The 18,459-nt window shown below is 34.0% G+C and overlaps 1 long non-coding RNA gene across 1 annotated transcript; it reads right to left on the bottom strand.

The window, feature by feature from the left end:
• Positions 1-868: 868 nt before the first annotated feature.
• LOC135968027 (uncharacterized) lies at positions 869-17,085 on the bottom strand. The gene is made up of 3 exons (XR_010582451.1): positions 16,950-17,085; positions 4,070-4,186; positions 869-1,100 (listed from the first exon to the last, which is right to left on the bottom strand). It is a non-coding gene; the product is annotated as an uncharacterized lncRNA (long non-coding RNA).
• Positions 17,086-18,459: the final 1,374 nt, after the last annotated feature.

Below are 18,459 nucleotides of genomic sequence, written 5' to 3'. Positions count from 1 at the left end.
GTTCATGTGAAGCAACAGCACAAAATTCAAAGAGTCAAGACTTTTACATGACACCTGTGGAAGCAAGAATAATTCCAGAGTGACAAATTGTGACAATGTAGATTTTATGAACATCTGGCTGAGGTGAGACTAGGTGAATAGTGTCAAAAATCTGCAACTGAAAGGTAGCACCTGACTTAATAGGAAATTGGTTTGCTTAATTTTAATGTTCATATTCAATTTTTGCTTTTGTCATGCTTAGATCATTTAAAAAATAATGATATAAAAATAAATAATATATGTGGAAAATAACTCAAAAAAATCACTTTAGTTTTATTTTCCATTTATTAGGAAGCAAAATGAGTTACCTAAAATTTTTCATCTGTAAAAATATTCAGCAAATTTCACATCTTTTCACATAATTTTAGTTACTACATTTAACTGAATATGTTTGAATATATGTCATTATTTATTAGGAACAAAACATGCAATGCATTTCTTTTATTCCATTTACTTTTGCTGATGTGAAATTGCAGAATTAGAACTTATCCTGAAAATGGCAGGGAAATAAAAGTTGGATATGAACCAGTGTGATACATTTTAATAAGAAAGCAAAATTAGGTTAAAATGCTCTAGCATTTTCAGTAATTAGGGCTATAGAAGCAAGATCTCAAAGGAAAGTATTTTGAATGAGAGAGGAAAGGAAAATTTATGGGCACAGAAAATATATAGGCTTTTGTTTTCTTATAACTATTAGGAGTACAATTCTTAGCAAAAGAGCAAAGTGTATCTTAATATTTAAATAATTTTGAAATAGTTTTATTTTTATTCTTTTTTTGTGTTTAATCAACACATTTTTATTAATATCCTACTATATGCTATGAATCATGCTAAGTGCTGGGGACATACAGGGAACAATTAAAACATCCAGATCAATCAGGAGGGAGCTCTGGGAACTCTTAGGCAGGAGGGAGTCCAGTCAAATCCCTCCCAGCTCTCAGGCCACACTTGGTGAATGGGCTTAGTTTGGGTGATTCTCACATTGCCTTACAGTAAGCCAATGAGGTTGCAATGAGCCAAGATTGTGCCACTGCACTCCAGCCTGGTGATAGAGCTAGACACTGTCTCAAAAAAAAAAAAAAAAAAAGAGAGAGTTAAAGGCATTGTCATGCTTCACCCAGACACTCCCAGATCCCATTTTCTGTTTATGTGTGCCCACTCCTCTAACTTTGGAGGGCATTTGCTTCCAACAGTGCATTCCTATGGCTCACTGTGGAGGATTGCCTATGAACCTTTAGAGTATCTGTCCCACGCCCACAAATGCAGAGAGCTAGAAGTTTCTAGTTGTTTTTGTCCCTGAGAATATGAAAGCCAGCTCCCTTTGCTCAGTGGAAGACAACTCTAAAGCATAAATTTCTGCAGCTAAAGTCACACTGAAACCAGACTCATCTTGTCATTTCATTCTATCCTAACTTCTCTCTTATCCTTAACAGGATTTTCATACTCTCTTACCAGATTCTTGTAATATATCACTTGTACATGAGTCCCTGTCTCAGGATCTGCTTTTGTGGCTTTTAGCCTAAGTCAGTAAAAAATTCTAACCACATCGTTATTGGTGTAGACCTAAGGAGTTGTTACTAAGCCAGGGCACATTCTCCGCTGGGCAGTGCCCAAGACGATGTTAACATTTTTCTTTTTGCTTCTCCATTGTCCTGTGCTTTAAAGGTGACCTAATCACTGCTATTCAAAAAGGGAAAAAAAAAAGTTTTTTTTCTGAAGAAGTTAATAGACTTCATCATTTATAGTCAAGTTTTACTGGTTTGGTAGTCACTCTACACAAATTGAATTTAATCTATTTGCTTTCAACCACATATTACTTTCAAATTTTCTTGATGAGACTCCATAGAATCCTTTAAACAAAGAACAAAAAGTAATGACATGGATGTAATTTTATATAAATGAGTAATCTTGGCCATTATTACCATTAGAGGTGCTTAATAAGAAAAATTACTACATAGGTAGCAATTAGTGATTTGAGATACTTTAATAAATCTTTAAACTCCTGAGTAATGAAAATATTTCACAAAATATCTTGAAAGATAATATGCTAACTTGAAGATTCATTGGATTGAGAACTCTTGTTTTTGATAAGACTATAAAAACACTTCTAATAAATCAAGGTGATTTTTAAATTATTGGCCTAGACATTTCTAATAAGTTAGGTACTATTATTCACATTTTTAAAGAGGTAACTGAAACCCAAAAAAATTCCAGGTTATTCAAGGGTAAGTGATAATAAAGAAACTAATGAAGTCTTAAGTATATGAATTTGATACCTAAAGTCAATGCTGTTTCAACAGCAGTGAAATTTAAAAATTACTTAAGCAAAAACCTAAGCAACATAGATAGAACTTTTGCTTGTAATGTCCAGATAATTGAGGGAAAAATCAGCATTACATTTTCTTCCAATAATCTGGATAATTTTACATTTGCATCAGGTATGCATCTCAATGGCAATATCAAGGGCATGTGGCATAGTGTATTTGAAAAGCAATACTTATAAGCATTACTTATATAGTGTATTAAGTATTTATAAGCAATATTTAAATAAAATATAAATCCAAGTATTCAACTTCAAGGTTGTGAACAAAGTTCTAATATCCAGCACCTAAAAGGAAGTTAAACAAATGTATAAGATAAAAACAAACAACCTCATTAAAAAGTGGGCAAAGGACATGAACAGACACCTTTCAAAATAAGACATCCATACAGCCAACGAGCATAAAAAACAAACAAACAAACAAACAAAAAACTCAGTATCACTGATCATTAGAGAAATGCAAATTGAAAGATACCCACTTCACACCAGTCAGAATGGCTATTATTAAAAAGTCAAAAAATAACAGGTGCTGGTGAGGTTGTGGAGAAAAGGGAATACTTATACACTGTTGATGGGAGTGTAAAATAGTTAAAACATTGTGGAAGACAGTGTGGCGATTCCTCAAAGACCTAAGGTCACAAATATCATTCAACCCAGCAATACCATTACTGGGTATATACCCAGAGTGATTGAAATCATTCTACCGTAAAGACACATGGGATGCAAACATTCGTTGCAGCACTACTCACAATAGTAAAGACATGGAATCAACCTAAATGTACATCAATGACAGATTGGATAAAGAAAATGTGGTACATATACAATACAGAAAGAATACTATGCAGCCATAAAAACGAATGTGATTATGTCTTTTGTGGGAACATGGATGGAGCTGGAGGCTATCCATGTTCAGCAAACTATTATAGGAACAGTCAAACAAATACCACATGTTCTCACATACAAGTGGAAGCTAAATGATGGGAGCTCAGGAACATAAAGAAGAAAACAACAGACACTGGGGACTACTTGTGGGTGGAGGGTAGGAAGAGGGAGAGAAGCAGAAAAGATAAAAATTGGGTAGTAGCCTTAATACCTGGGTGATAAAATAATCTGTATAACAAGCCCAAGTTACATGAGTTTACCTATATAACAAACCTTCACATGTACTCCCAAAACTGAAATAAAAGTTTTTTTAAAAAAGAAAATAATTTACACCATTACAAAGGGATTTTTAAATTCTCTCTCTACTCTGTAGGTTTTCAAAGCAGTAAGGTTATAGTTAGAGTCAAACTCTAGGAGGTCCATCAGTCAATCATTTGTTCACTGAAGTTTCCTCAGGAAACTTACCATCTCACCTTTAGGATACAAGCAGGTAAAGTAGCCCTGCTGCTCACATGCCATACTAAGTAACCAGATTGTTGCTAGTGAGACTTGGTGGTTAGTGTCTAGAATATAACTTACTTGATTAGGCATTCACTCCCTTTGTTCTCTTGGGATCTACCATGCATAATGATACATAGTGAATTTCTTTTTGGACATGCCAACTCTATTAGATTCCTAGGCCTGCCGTAACAAAATACCATATGTAGGGTGACTTAGAACAACGGAAATGTATTTTCTCAGAGTTCTGGAGGCTAGAAGTCTGAAACCATGGTGTCAGAATGTTTGGTTCTTTCTGAATGTTCAGAATCTGTCCCATCCCTCTCTTACCATCTGGTGATGGTTGCCAATCTCTTCTGTTCCTTGACTTGTAGATACATCGTTCCAATCTTGTCTCAATTTTCACACAGTCTTCTTTACTTTTGCCTCTTCTCCTCTCCTCTTCTTCTAAAGACAGAAATCAAGGATGGTGAATTGGGCTGATATTGTATTAATGCTCACCCTAATGACCTCTTCTTAATATGATTACATCTGCAAAGACTCTATTTCCAAATTAGGTCACATTTACAGATACTGGTGGTTATAACTTCAATATGTTGCTCTAGGGTACACAATTCAACCCATAATTACAACTTTTAGAGTTCTTCCCATTTGTAAATCAGACATCTTTCTCTTTTTCCTTTTCTGAAAGGCACTTCTATCTACATTCCTACACTCCCCCTCCTCGTCAATGGATACTTGTATTATTGTTTTAACAAACTCAGATTTTGCAAAAACAAGAAAACAGTATATAGAAGTAACAAATTTAGACAGGTAATGAGGATAAGAAAATAATTTTGAGATTTTTTTGATAATTTTTTATAAGGGATTATTCTAACTGCCAAGATTATTGAAGTCTTAAAAAAAGACTAAACATTTCCACAAAGAACCTATGATATAGCTGCTAATTTAAGTAAAAATGGAAATTATATGAAATAATAGCTAAGGGGGAAAACAGAGGCATGTAAGCCATACCATGGGGCAGGGAATTGCAAGTTCAAGGAAGAAGGTGACATTTGAGCCAAGTCCGAAGAGATGGGGGAATAATCTTTGTGGATATCTGGAGGAAGTTTAAAGGTCTTGAGGATAGAATGTACCTACAAAGTTTTTGGAATATCAAAGGGGCCAATATGGATTGAGAAAAGTGAGTTAGAGAGGACATGAGATAAAATAGGAGGTAAACAGTTATCTAGGTAACTGTCACTTGATTTTTTCTGAGTTGGCAGGCTAGCAACGGTCTTTGATCACAGAAGTAATAGATCTTTATTATTTATTTATTCTTTTTTTTTTCTTTCTTTCTTTCTTTTTGGGATGGAGTCTTGCTCTGTCACCCAGTGTGAAGTGCAGTGGCGCAATCTCAACTCACTGTAACCTCTGCCTCCCGGGTTTAGCGATTCTCTTGCCTCAGCCTCCTGAGTAGCTGGGACTACAGGTGCGCGCCACTACGCCCAGTTAATTTTTTTTTTTTTTGTATTTTGTGGTAGATACAGACTTTCACGATGTTGGCCAGGCTGATCTCGAACTCCTGACCTCGTGATCTGCTCGTCTCAGCCTCCCAAAGTGCCTGGATTACAGGCGTGAGCCACTGCGCCTGGCCAATAGATCCTTATTTTATAGAAAAGGAGGCTTTATCTGACTACTGTGATGAGGATAAATGTTAGTGAGAGGAGGAGAAGCATTAAGGTCTGTTAGAAAGCTATTGCAGTGATCCCTATGAGAGATTATGGAGGTTTACATCAGGTATAGTAGTAGAGATAATAAGAGGTTATAAGGTCTAAACTGCCCTGAAGGAGAGACAAAGGGATTTGTGAAAGATTAGATTTGTGATGTGAGAAGAAGAGAGAAGTGAAGGAAAATTTTAATGTTCTTGGCTCGCACAACCTAAAGATGTGGTTGACATTATACAGAATTAAAGGTTGTGAAAGGGATAGGCTTAGAGGAGAAAAAAAGTAGTTTCATTTTTGACATGTTAAGTTTGCTATGACAATTTTACTTTCAAGTGAATGTTTCAAGCAGTTGGATGAGGGTGAAGTTAAAAGAGAAATTTCTGGGATGTACATGTAAATGTGCTACTGTCAGTATCTATAGATAATTAAAATCATATTACTAAGAGAAATAGTCAAAGGAGTGTAAGTAGAAAGCAATGGGAAATGTTTCAGTGCCAACCTTTTTAATTTAAAGGGCTGGATTCTCAGCATACTGCAAAGATGAGGAGAAATCTGCAAAAGATACTGAGAAGAAACATCCAGTGTAGGAGAACAAAAATCATCATGGCATTGTTTTAGAAACTGAGCAAAGAAAGAGCTTCCAACTGAAGGAGAAGGTGATCAAAAGTGTCCAATATTGGTTATAGATAATGTAAAATGAGACCTATGAATTAACTATTGAGTTAAGCACATTTACAGTTAAACTTTAACAGAAGCAGATGAGTGATAATCAGAATAGAATGGGAGAAGTGCAATTTGAAATAACAAATATAGGCAATATTTTCCAGGAGTCTTGCTGCAAAGAATTGTGTAGTAGAAAAAGGGGATTGATGTCAGTAAAGGGTCTATTTTCATTATAATCTAACAATTTGGCTTGCTTTTTAATCTAACAATTTAGTTTACTGTAGTTTCATGAATGCTGGTAGAAAACTCAAGACAACTGGGTCAGAGATGAAAGTTTATTATTTATAGCACTAGCCAGAAGTAGCCAGAGTTTTAGCATTTTAATGTCTTTTCTGTGAACCCCAACTTCCATATGCAGTGGGGTGAGTTACGGAAGAATATGCCTCAGTTTGGGAAACTTTTTATCTACCCTTAGCCTGAAAAGCCAAGGATAGAAAAAGGTTAATGGAAACTACTCTCTTAAGAGGAGCAATGGCTTTCATTCAAGTGATGAGGCCACCAAAGAGGCCCCTGAGGGAGATGTACTCTGTGGAATAAATACCCTGACATTCACTTGAGTTTTTTGGTACTAGGATGAAAGAAAGTTCTTCCTTAGCTTAGCAGGAGACACTAATTCTATTGTCTATGGCTGGTTCCTATACAAATATCATTGAAAAGATCATCTGAAACCAAGAATAGTTAGTACCTCTCTTTGCAAGATGTGCGCAAATGTAATCGACCCATGAAGAATATCTCCCTACAATTAGTAGAGGATTTTTCTTCATTAACAATTTAGCTCTATCTTAGTATGTCCGTGAAAAGGATTAAATTTGAGGTAAAATTTATGCAGAAAAAAAAAAAGTATGGTTTTTAGAGTGATATGCTTGAGTAGACACTAATACTGTACATGAAATCTAATGTACAAATGAATAATTTGGCTTAGATTATCAATTGTGATTTAAAAAGGCAGAGCATATAGATTTATGCTGGTAAGGGGATATTTGTGAGACTGGGAGCTAAGGAAAGCTCTCTTTGATTGCTCCTATTTTCTCAGTGAAATTAAGTAAACAGCTGAAAATGAAGATTGGACATAAGGCGTAAGAAATTTTGGAGAAAAGAGAAGATATAAAAGGGTTATCCAGAAAATGCAGAGATAAAGTAAGAATATCTAATAGCATTTAGAGAAGACATGGCTATGGCTGAGTTACTGGGTTAGATACCTTCCATTTGTATTCTTGATTCCTCTGCACCTTAATCATGCTTTTTGCCTATATAGATTATATCCCTTGCTTTAGACTTCCAGTTGGGTTCCACCAATGGGAAGCCACTGCAGGAGAAGGGAGGAACAGAGAAAGTTAGACTGTTTATTCCACAGAGTACATCTCCCTCAGGGGCCACTTTGGTGGCCTTGTCGCTAAAATAAACACCACTGTTCCTCTTAAGATGGACTTTTCTTCATATAGTTTCCATTCAACTTTCTCTGCTCTTGAGTTTTCAAGCTTAGGGTTGTTGAGAAGTTTGCTACCACTAGTCCTAAACTACTGCATGGTCCTTTGTGGGTACCATACACTCTATATAAACCTTTAAAAGTTTTATTTTGGCTGAAAAATTAATGATACACAGCATCCTTATATATCAGTGTGTGATCTCTTTCCTGCTGGAATCTGAATAATATAACTATAGATGCTATTTACTTGACATTTTATTTATCAAGTACATTTATAGAGATTCTTTAATGGTGGAGTAAGTCCAATTATGTTAGACTTAGTAGACACCTAATGTCAAATCAGGTTAATCTGCCATGCTCCCTGTTGACATGCCCGATTCTTTCTAGTTGTTCTATATGTCCTAATATGTTTAGTGTCCTCTTCAGACAACTGCTTCTTCAAACTCGTTACAGAATTTATGTTAGGAACAGCCTGGTAGCCGAAGTCCCCTGAGAAATTTGATAATTTCACCAACTGCCTTCTCACCCTATCTAAGCCATGACAACTTCCTTTGATTCTAACTAAAATAGATTTATTTTTCTTATAACTCTCAAGAGTTATTTTTAAAACCTTTGTCATGTGAAAATATTTTAATCAAATTTAACTTTTGCTATCTAATGTCTTAAATCCCTTCTTGCATTCCTCTTAATTGATCCTTTTTCTTGTATGTTCCAATCTTATTCTTTTTATTCTTCATCATTATCCTTCAAGATTCTATCTGGAAGTCATGCTGAGTTTCAAAATGGTAATTTCTTTGATTTGTATTCGGGAACCAAATCTTCTTAACCTTGTTTATTTGTATGTATAGTCAACTTCTAGATACCTTTGTTTTCCTCCTCCATTAACATATATAATATTTTTCTTAAAACATTTTTGTAAAAATTAAATATAATAATATATGTAAAAAATATTAATGTATTAGCCCATTTTCACATTGCTATAAAAAATACCCTGAAACTGGGCAATTTATAAAGAAAAGCGGTTTGATTGACTCACAGTTCCACATTACTAGGGAAGCCTCAGGAAACTCAGAATCATGGTGGAAGGGGAAGCAGGCATGTCTTACATGGTGGTGGGTAAGAGAGAGTGTGTGAAGAAGGAACTGTCAAACACTTATAAAAGTGAATTCATGAGAACTCACTCACTATCATGAGAACAGCAGGGGGAACTGCCCCCATGATCCAGTAATCTCCCTCCCTCAACACATAGAAATTACAATTCAAGATGAGATTAAGGTGGGGACTCAGAGCCAAACCATACCAATTACCAAACGAGAATTCAATATATAATACATTAGCCTCTTTTACTGTTCTGTCTGTTCCTCTTTTCATGGTGATCTATACAACTATACTTCTAACACCAGTATAATTTAAGAAGAACATTTATAAGATTTGTCATATTTTTACAAATACTATAAATGCATCACCACAGAGTTTTAAAAAATTTTAAAGAAGCCATGTTTATAATTAAAATATTATATTTATATTTTGTTACTAAAATTTTAAAATTTATTCATATGTGCTGGTGAGAGAGGAATAAGAGGATATTCTTACAACTAAGTAAGTATCTTAAGATGGTGGATATTTTAACTTCAAACCAGATATAGTGCTAGATTAAATTAAGAAGAATGATTTTTGATGAGATGAGAAAGAAAGCATTGTCAAAGATATGATTAAAGTATAATTCTATATATGAGAAAGAATACATTGCTTTGATTTGAATATGTATAAAAGAGAAACCAACAAATGTTGTTGTCTTTTTTGTCTATCAGTGTTTAAGATAGCATGTCGTGGTTTCTTTTTAATACTATTCTATGCCAGATCATCCCACTGGACAAGCACCAGCTGAGCTTTTTCTGAAATAGCACAGCAACACAAGCCTTGAGTTCAAAAAACACTAGATCTCATTCTGCACAAGGGAGAAAAATCCTAAAGTATGGGATTCTATCCTGGTTTTCATACATTAAAAAAATACTTCAAAACGAATACTTCTATTTATTACTGACACACAATGTGATGGACTCAAAATAAGGCTGTCTTATATGGATTATATGCGTAAATTGAATCTGTATGCTGAAATAGTCAGATTTAAAATGAAGACATTACTTTTTCTCCACAATACTTTCAGAGGAAAAGCTTTTAGTATCTCAGACTCTAAAAAACAAAGCATTTATACTGTACAAATAAAATGATAATATTCTTCAGTTTATGTCCTTTCATAATATTAGAAGGACTTAAGGAAATATTCATAAAATGGAATCAAACATGTTCAATTCAGTTAACATTATTGACTTATCATTAATCTTGAAGTTCTATTTCAGAAACTAGTAAGTTATGACTAATTGAACATTTTGGAAAGGATGTAGAAAGTTATATGTGATGCCACAAAGAGAATTCTTGGGAACTTAGAGACAATAGTATGAAAATCCTCATAAAAAGGTGCAAATTCACAGTAAATACAAAAATAATTTTTAAAATAATTATTAAAGCTATAAAGCTTTATAAAGCTATGTATATTAACAACTTAACAATATCTGTGATGTTCACTTTATCACATCAGAATATAATCTATGATCCTGACTTTCTATTATTGACCAAAATGATTTTTGAATTCTTACAGTATGAAAGACATTACTTTTTTCTGTCTTTACTTGATCTTCAAATGGACAAATTTATTAGGTGCCATTGATTTTCAAGGAAAGTAGGTTTTCTATAGTTAAATATTTAATTAAGCTTAAAATACAAGACTATAATTTTGTACTTTTTTTTTTTTTTTTTTTTTTTTTTTTTTGGCGATGGAGTTTCGCTTTTGTTGCCCAGGCTAGAGTGCGATGGTGCAATCTCGGCTCGTGGAAACCTCTGCCCAGTTTCAAGCAATTCTCCTGCCTCAGCCTCCCAAGTAACTGGGATTACAGGCACGTGCCACCACACCTAATTTTTGTATTTTTAATAGAGACGGGGTATCTCCATGTTGACCAAGCTGGTCTCGAACTCCTGACCTCAGGTGATCCACCCGCCTCGGCCTCCCAAAGTGCTGGGATTACAGGCATGAGCCACTGGGCCCAGCCTACAATTTTTTAAAGTTGAGGCATTCTACTGCTTCTATCTGGCTGTGTGACAATGTGCATGACACTCAGTTAGAAAGGCTTAAATTCATTAACTTATAAAATTGGAGGGGTGGTTTACATTATCTCTAAAGTCTATTTTATTTAAAGAAGATAAAAATAAAGAGAGAGGGAACTAGTTAAACTATTTTGTAGAAACTTATAGTTGTAATATGGATTTTGACAAAGGTATTAATATTGAAGCACACTGCAGGTATCACAAATTTTCTTATTGATGGACAATTTTTGACAAAGTAATCACAATCCAATGAAAAAGCTACTCAAAAACTTTTACACTCAAATTTTTGGAAAGATTGTTGGTTTTCTGAAATTAATTCAGTAAAACATATTTTTTATAAGAAATTTATTAAGTGCTAAAACAGGAAGAAAGCAGGAAGAAATAAATTATTACAAACTACATTCCATTGAAATATTGTATAAATTTTTTAATGCCATTGCTACTTATAATTTTGGCTGTATATTTACTGCCAAAATTGAAATTATCTTTCAATAATTTCAAGATGAAATGCCAAGCTGAAAATTATCTTACCCCATGTTCATTAACAGAAAGGTATTAAAGACATGTTCAGTTCTCTAGAGATGAAAGAGAGTTATTATTCCCTATGCAAAGTCAATTATCATTGACTTCCACATGACATTATTTGAACATGACATTTATGGATTCCCATTATTTTGATAGCACTCTCCCTCCTCCAAACACAATGAATTGCTTTCAGTCATTCTGAGTTAAAAATATTAAATCACTTATTTTATTTTAATATGTATACTCTTAATTTTATAATGTATATCAATTTTATAGTATAATTGTATAATATATCAGTATAAACCATGTGAATATAAAACAACTTTCTCAGTTGGCTATGATTTTCATATTTAGATAATTAAGGAATAAATTTAACAGATATGGGGAAAATATTTTTGTAAAATAGTAGTTAACATATGACCTAAATGTAAAATGCACTGAGATGTGCATGTATACACATCATCCTATGTATTCTGTGACTGCATAAAATGCTTTGTTTACTCACTATTTGATAAGTTTCTGAATATAATGTGTCTGTGAGCCCTTTTCTCTAAAATTAAGTGATTGTCAGAGAGGAAGGGACAACTTTGACCCCCAGGGGATTTTTGGCAATGCCTGGAGGTACTTTTTGTTGTTACAGCTAGAGAGGGGTCAGATGATACTGGAGTGCAGTGAGAATAGGCCAAGGATGCTATTATATTAAACACCTCACAGTGAACAGGACACCACCCACATAAGAAGCCTATGGCCCAGCATGTCAAGAGTGCTGAGGTTGACAATCACTGCTATAACCTAAAGGCCACAAATTTTTCTTTTGCTTTCAGAAAAAAAAAAAAAATTGTTCAATGAGAATTTATGTTAAATCTAAATTATTTTCAAATTTAGGATATACAAATACTGTTTTTACATGTAATTTTAGTACCACATTTGCTTTTGCAGACAACATACTAAAAGAAAATTGGAGCATACTTTTGAATGTAATCTAGCAAAATATGTTAAGACAATCAGAGTGTTTTTATCCTTTAAGGAAAAGCATTATAGTTCCAAAAATTTACGTTAATAAAATAACAGAAATATGTGAAAACATTATATATTTAATTCTTTGATATGTATAATAGAAAACAATTCAGGTTTTTTTATTATACTTTAAGTTCTAGGGTACAATGACTCAATAACAGTAGATTATTAAATTATAACATGGAGAGCTGTAGAGAAGGGAAGTGCTTTCTCTTTATGCTCTGAGGTTCAATAACTAGGTCTATGAAATAATCTGACAAAAGGCAGATTAGTAGGAGAAAGGGTAGAAACATTTTTCATGGGCAGAGGGGCATCACAGGGAAAACAAAGTAAATTATCGAATCAGTGGTGAGATTTGGGAGTTCACATACCACTTCACAGGGAAAATGAGGAGGGGAAAATATAGGCAACTTAAGAGGAATTAAATAATTTTAGAAAAAAACGAATGGGCCTTTACCCTATTAGAAAGTAATAAAACAACATAAAGCTATCTCTTTTAAACTTCAAATGACAAAATGATAATTAAATTTCAATGTCCAAATTTCAATATGCTTCTCAAATTGACATATATTTGGTATTTAGAGTGTGACAAATTTGATCCACTACCTAAAAGTTTAGAAAAATTTTAGCGAAACCAAGTAGTATTCTAAAGTATTATTTACTATTTTGCATGAAACAATATAACTTTTACTATTTTACTTCTATATTTCAGAGCTTATTATAGTCATATATTTAATTTCTAGACTTAAAATTTTAATAAGTAGTACAAGGTGACCTCCGACTCCCTGGTTCAAGGTATTCTCCTGCCTCAGCCTCCCCAGTAGCTGGGATTACACACACCACCACGCCCAGCTATTTTTTTTATTTTTAGTAGAGATGAGGTTTCACCATGTTGGCCAGGATAGTCTCGATCTCCCGACCTCATTATCAGCCCACCTCAGCCTCCCAAAGTGATGGGATTACAGGCACGAGCCACCGCGCCGTCAGAGAGACTTTTAAGATGTATTCCATAATATCTCAGCATCCAAAAAAAGAATGTAATTAGCATACACTTTCTATTAAACATATTTTGTGGGAAAAAATTAAAGGCAAACAACAATGTAGGAATTTATTTTTTAGATATATGAAATAAAAACTGAAGGTGAAAAAGCCAATAAAAATGAAACATGGATAAAACACAAAGGAAACTCACAAAAGAGACATTTATATTAGTATAAAAATATCAAAAGCAAGCTAATTAACTAGTGGAAAAACATTCAACTTCCCTGGTAATTAAGTAAAAAGTAAATCATTTATCTCCCACATTATTATAAAACATAAAGGTAGATTTAAGTGTCAGTGTTTATGAGAATTTAAGAAAAGTTGGCATATGAAAATGTAAACAACAGTTCTGATAGTTGTAACAACATACCAAAAAAGTGTGTATTTTAACAGAACAAACTTTCATCTTGAGATTTATCAATTGCAGTGATAAATTAGATCAAAATATATACAGGTGATAGAAAAATACAGAGCAATTTTTATTACGTAAATGTCATTCTTAGATGACATAAGACTGCTAAACTTATACAATTTTCTATGAGAAAGAAGCCTTTTTTTTTTTTTTTTACTCACTAGCTGGTTTTATTTTTGCAGTTGCATATTGTTAGCACAGATACAGTTTGTATGATTTGGAATGATTTTTATTATTTTCTTGCTATTCTGTGGTACTTAAACATGCAACAGTAAACAAATAATCAGTAGAAAGCTAATAACTCTAGTACTTTTTAGAAATAATGATGGGTTTGATTTTGTAGCTATCAGTTTTAATCAAATGACTAACAATCTAGCATTATTGACTACTTGGCTTTATTGTTTATGTTGTTCTCAAACATGTAAGTCTGATTAAATTTTTAAGATGAGACAAACACATTTTGATTCACTCAAATTTATGCACTGGAAAAAAAAATCTCCACCCAAGTTTCTCAATTAAAATTTAAAAAGCAAATACAAAATTGTGGCCAAAGTCTTCTTATATAATTTAAGCAATAGTGATAGTGATGTAAGCTTTATTCTTTTTTATTTATTTATTTGTTTGTTTATTTATTGAGACAGAGTTTTACTCTTCCACCCAGACTGGAATGCAGTGTTAGAATCATAGCTTACTACAGCCTTGACCTTCCTGGCTCAAGCCATTCTCCTGCTTCAGCCTCCCAAGAAGCTGGAACTATAGGGCATGCCAAACTATGCCCAACTAATTTTTTAATTTTTGGTATAGACAAGGTCTCCTTATGTTGCCCAGACTGGTCTTGAACTCCTGGACTCAATCGATCCTTCTGTCTCAGTCTCCCAAAGTGTTGAAATTAGAGGCATAAGTTCCCACAACTAGTCTATAAGCTTTATATATATACATATATATACACACACGTATATATACATATATATGTACACACGTATATATATACACACACACACATATATATATTTGCATTTTCTAGCTGAAAAATGCTTTGCATGTCCAAAATAAATATTACAAATATTTTGAGGAATTGAGATTTTTTTTCTATTTTTAACCTTCCATCAAAATGTCAGAACTATTTCATTAAGATACAATCACTGAATATTTTCCTAGCTGGCAGACTAAGAAAAATATAAAATGATAAAAAATAAAAATAATTGTTGAATAACCAACTTCTTAATCTGTGCCTATTCTTATTCATATTTAGATCATTATTTCAGCATCAAAGGGATTCCTGCAGTATTTCATTTATTATTATTTTTATTTATCTTTTTTTCTTTTTTTTTTCCGAGGTGAGTCTCAGTCAGTCGCCCAGGCTGGAATGCAGTGGCACGGTCTCAGCTCACTGCAATCTCCCAGGTTCAAGCGATTTTCCTGCCTCAGGCCCCCTGAGTAACTGGGATTACAGGCACGCGCCAGAACACCCAGGTAATTTTTGTATTTTTAGTAGAGACAAGGTTTCACCACGTTGGCTAGGGTGGTCTCAAACTCCTGACCACCTGTTATCTGCCTGCTTTGACCTCCCAAAATAATGGGATTACAGGCGTGACCACTAGTCCCGGCCTCCTACAGTATTTTAAATGACACTTTTTAGTGCACAGTTTTGACAATTTTAAGACAAAGAGATTTGTTTGAAAGTCTACTGACCAAAGATTTCACATTTAATGATTTGTCAACTGATGGGCTGTGGCCAACACAAGAGTAACAATAATAACAACAATAAGAGTATCAAAGTAACACAAATGTATGGACTATTATACACTTTGTAATCTTTGTGGAGAATAAAAATGTACAATGAATCTTCATTATTCACAGATTCTATGTTTGCAAATTTGCCTACTTGCTAAAATGTATTTGTAACCTCAGAACCAATTCTGGTGACACTTTTGCAGCTATTTGCAGACATACAAAGTGCAAAGAAAGGAGGCAGATAAAAGATGAAGCTTGCCTTTCTGTTTTATTTCTTATGCAGAGATGACCAGAGGATAAAGACAGTAGGGGGACAATAGACTTCTGCTCTGGGGGCAGGAAGAGAGAGTCTGAATCTCTATTCTGGCAGCTGTTAGTGGGAGGCCTCAGGCCAGTCTCTGAAAACTTTTACATTTTGTTTTCATTTTTGTAAAATAAAGAAAATCGAATCTACCAGGGTAAGTTGCTTTTAGGATTTATAAGTATAATCTATATGAAATATGTATAAGTAAATGAATAGACAGCTCAGTATTTATTAATTTTACTATTCTCGGTGACTTTACAAAACATAACTACCATACATAATGAGAATTCACCACATATGAAAGTCTGTTAAGGTAAACTGAAATATTAAAACATATTTTTAAAACGTTTTCAAACATTTTGTAATTCAGTTTTTTTTTTTTTTCATGAAAATCTTCAATTTATGATTAAATGCAGTGAAGACATTTATCTGAGACTGAAACCAGGGTAATTTATTATAAGTCTTTATAGGGAACACTAGGCTTCAGAACCATTTCCCCACTACCCTCCCAGGACAGCCAGAATACCGTCCTTGGCTCTTGCTAGTAGGGGACAGGAGAGCTATCTCTGGAGAGATGGAATAGAGAAACTTTGATGTGTCCAGCATCAGGTTCTAGTCAACATAGGGATTACAGTAATGCATTGCTTAAGATGGGGATATGTTCTGAAAAATGCATCCTCAGGTGACTATGTTGTTATGCAAACATCATAGAGTATACTTACACAAATCAAGGTGGTGGATAGATAGATAGATAGATAGATAGATAGATAGATAGATAGATAGATAGATAAATTTTATATGAAAAACAAAATGTCCCAGCACAATTAATGAATATCAATTATTTCTCCTACTTAATTTGCAATACCAATATCAAGTGCCATATATCAGGTTTCTATATATGCTATGGTATAATCTTATGGGATTAAAAAGTCACTATGCAGTACATGACTATATCTGACACTCTGCATATTGAATAATGAGAAGACTGCCCACAGCTTGTTTCCCCCACAGCTGGCTTCATAGGTGAGCAACATGTGTAGTCACACAGGGCTCATACTTAGAAAAATCCCGGTCTTGGTTCATATTCTGTTCTTGCTGTCTTGACATTTGTAATTTTTGAACAAGGGGTTCCCCAAATTATATAGCTGATTGTGACTCACCTGCTTTCCTCCCAGATCTTAGCTACTTTTACAACTTCTGGGCAGGTGATTGCAGAACTTCTTTCTGGGGGAATTTATGATGGAGTCAGGAGACAGCCAAGGATCCCTGGTGAAACCCTGCCTTCAACCCTAAAACAGCCTGAAGGCTAAAAAACTGGACTGCTCGTCCTAGATGAAGCCTGCCCTTTCCTGACTAATTCTCTCTGAACAATGCCCACCTGTGCACTGGGAGGACAGGGTGGAGCCTCAGGAAGTTCATGCTATTCACAGTGGGAGGACCCTGACCTCTTCAGTTCCTGCATGGTGACCTGGGATTCAATCTGTGAGATGGAAAACCTACTAGCAAGATTCTCTCTAGCTCTGCTGAGAGTTATTTTTCCTTTATCCTTTCTGCCCCAAAAATTTCACTCCTCACCCTTCTATGTGTCTGTGAGCCTAATCTTTCCTGGTTTTGTGACAAGAACCTGGATTTAGATGAACTAAGAAGAAAGTTCTGCGGCAGTTATATTACTCTAGGAAAAAAAAAACCAAAACCAAAACAAAACAAAACAACTCTCTGGGTACTAAACCTGAGGGTCCTCTAAAATTACAAGGACCCTGCCCAATCAGCGTAGAGAGAGGGCCACACATTAAACAAGTCCTCTCTCCATCCAGACACACACAACTTCAAATATGTTAGTGCCTCACTCTCACATCTGAACAATGAGTCATCAGTCATGAAATACTGAAGAAAAATCTTAGATATGGTAAAAGAAAGCAAAAGAAGAACTTGGAAGCAACAATGTGATAGTAAAGCTTTTAAAAGTCACAAGAGACATTGGAATGTAAAATTGATTATATTTACCCAATAACAGAACTAGAAAAACACAGAGATAAGTAACAAAAGAGACTAGATAGGGAATATTAATCAATACAAGGAGTATAATATCCAAATAACAAGTTCAATAAAGAACGAATATGAACAGAAGAAAAATAATAACAAAAATGTATCAGAAGTGAAGAAGAAAATTATCCAGAATAATAAACCACAGTCAGCATCCAGAATAATTTTAAAATATAAATTTTTTTAAATGTTTAATTCCAAGATATATCAGGAGAAATTTCAAAACAATTAATGATTAACAAAATTTCCTAAATAAGCTTGTAGACAGAAATAAGGAAAATGATCAGAAATCAAAATGTTACAGAACTTATTGAGAGCAAAAATAGAAAATAGAAGGCAATAAGATAAAGCATTGAATATTCTAAGGAAGTATGATTTTTGCACAGAAGAAAAATAAAATGCAAGACTGAAGATAGAATAAAGACATTTCTAAATGTATATACCAAAAGGCATTATTATCCTATGCACCCTTTCTAAAGATCCTATGCATCCTCTTGGAGAGGATGTTCCACATGAATTGAAGTTGTTTATCACATCACACCCATAGGCACAGATAAGGAGATTTCCAGGAAGACAATGAGGGAAAGTCCAAGGGTGAAAGTTCGGAGACGCAGATGGGGCATTTTT

Source organism: Macaca fascicularis, chromosome 17 (genome assembly GCF_037993035.2).
Source record: "Macaca fascicularis isolate 582-1 chromosome 17, T2T-MFA8v1.1".
Classification (NCBI taxonomy): Eukaryota; Metazoa; Chordata; class Mammalia; order Primates; family Cercopithecidae; genus Macaca; species Macaca fascicularis.
Note: the sequence above shows the minus strand (reverse complement) of the source record. Positions and strands in the feature narration are given on the sequence as shown.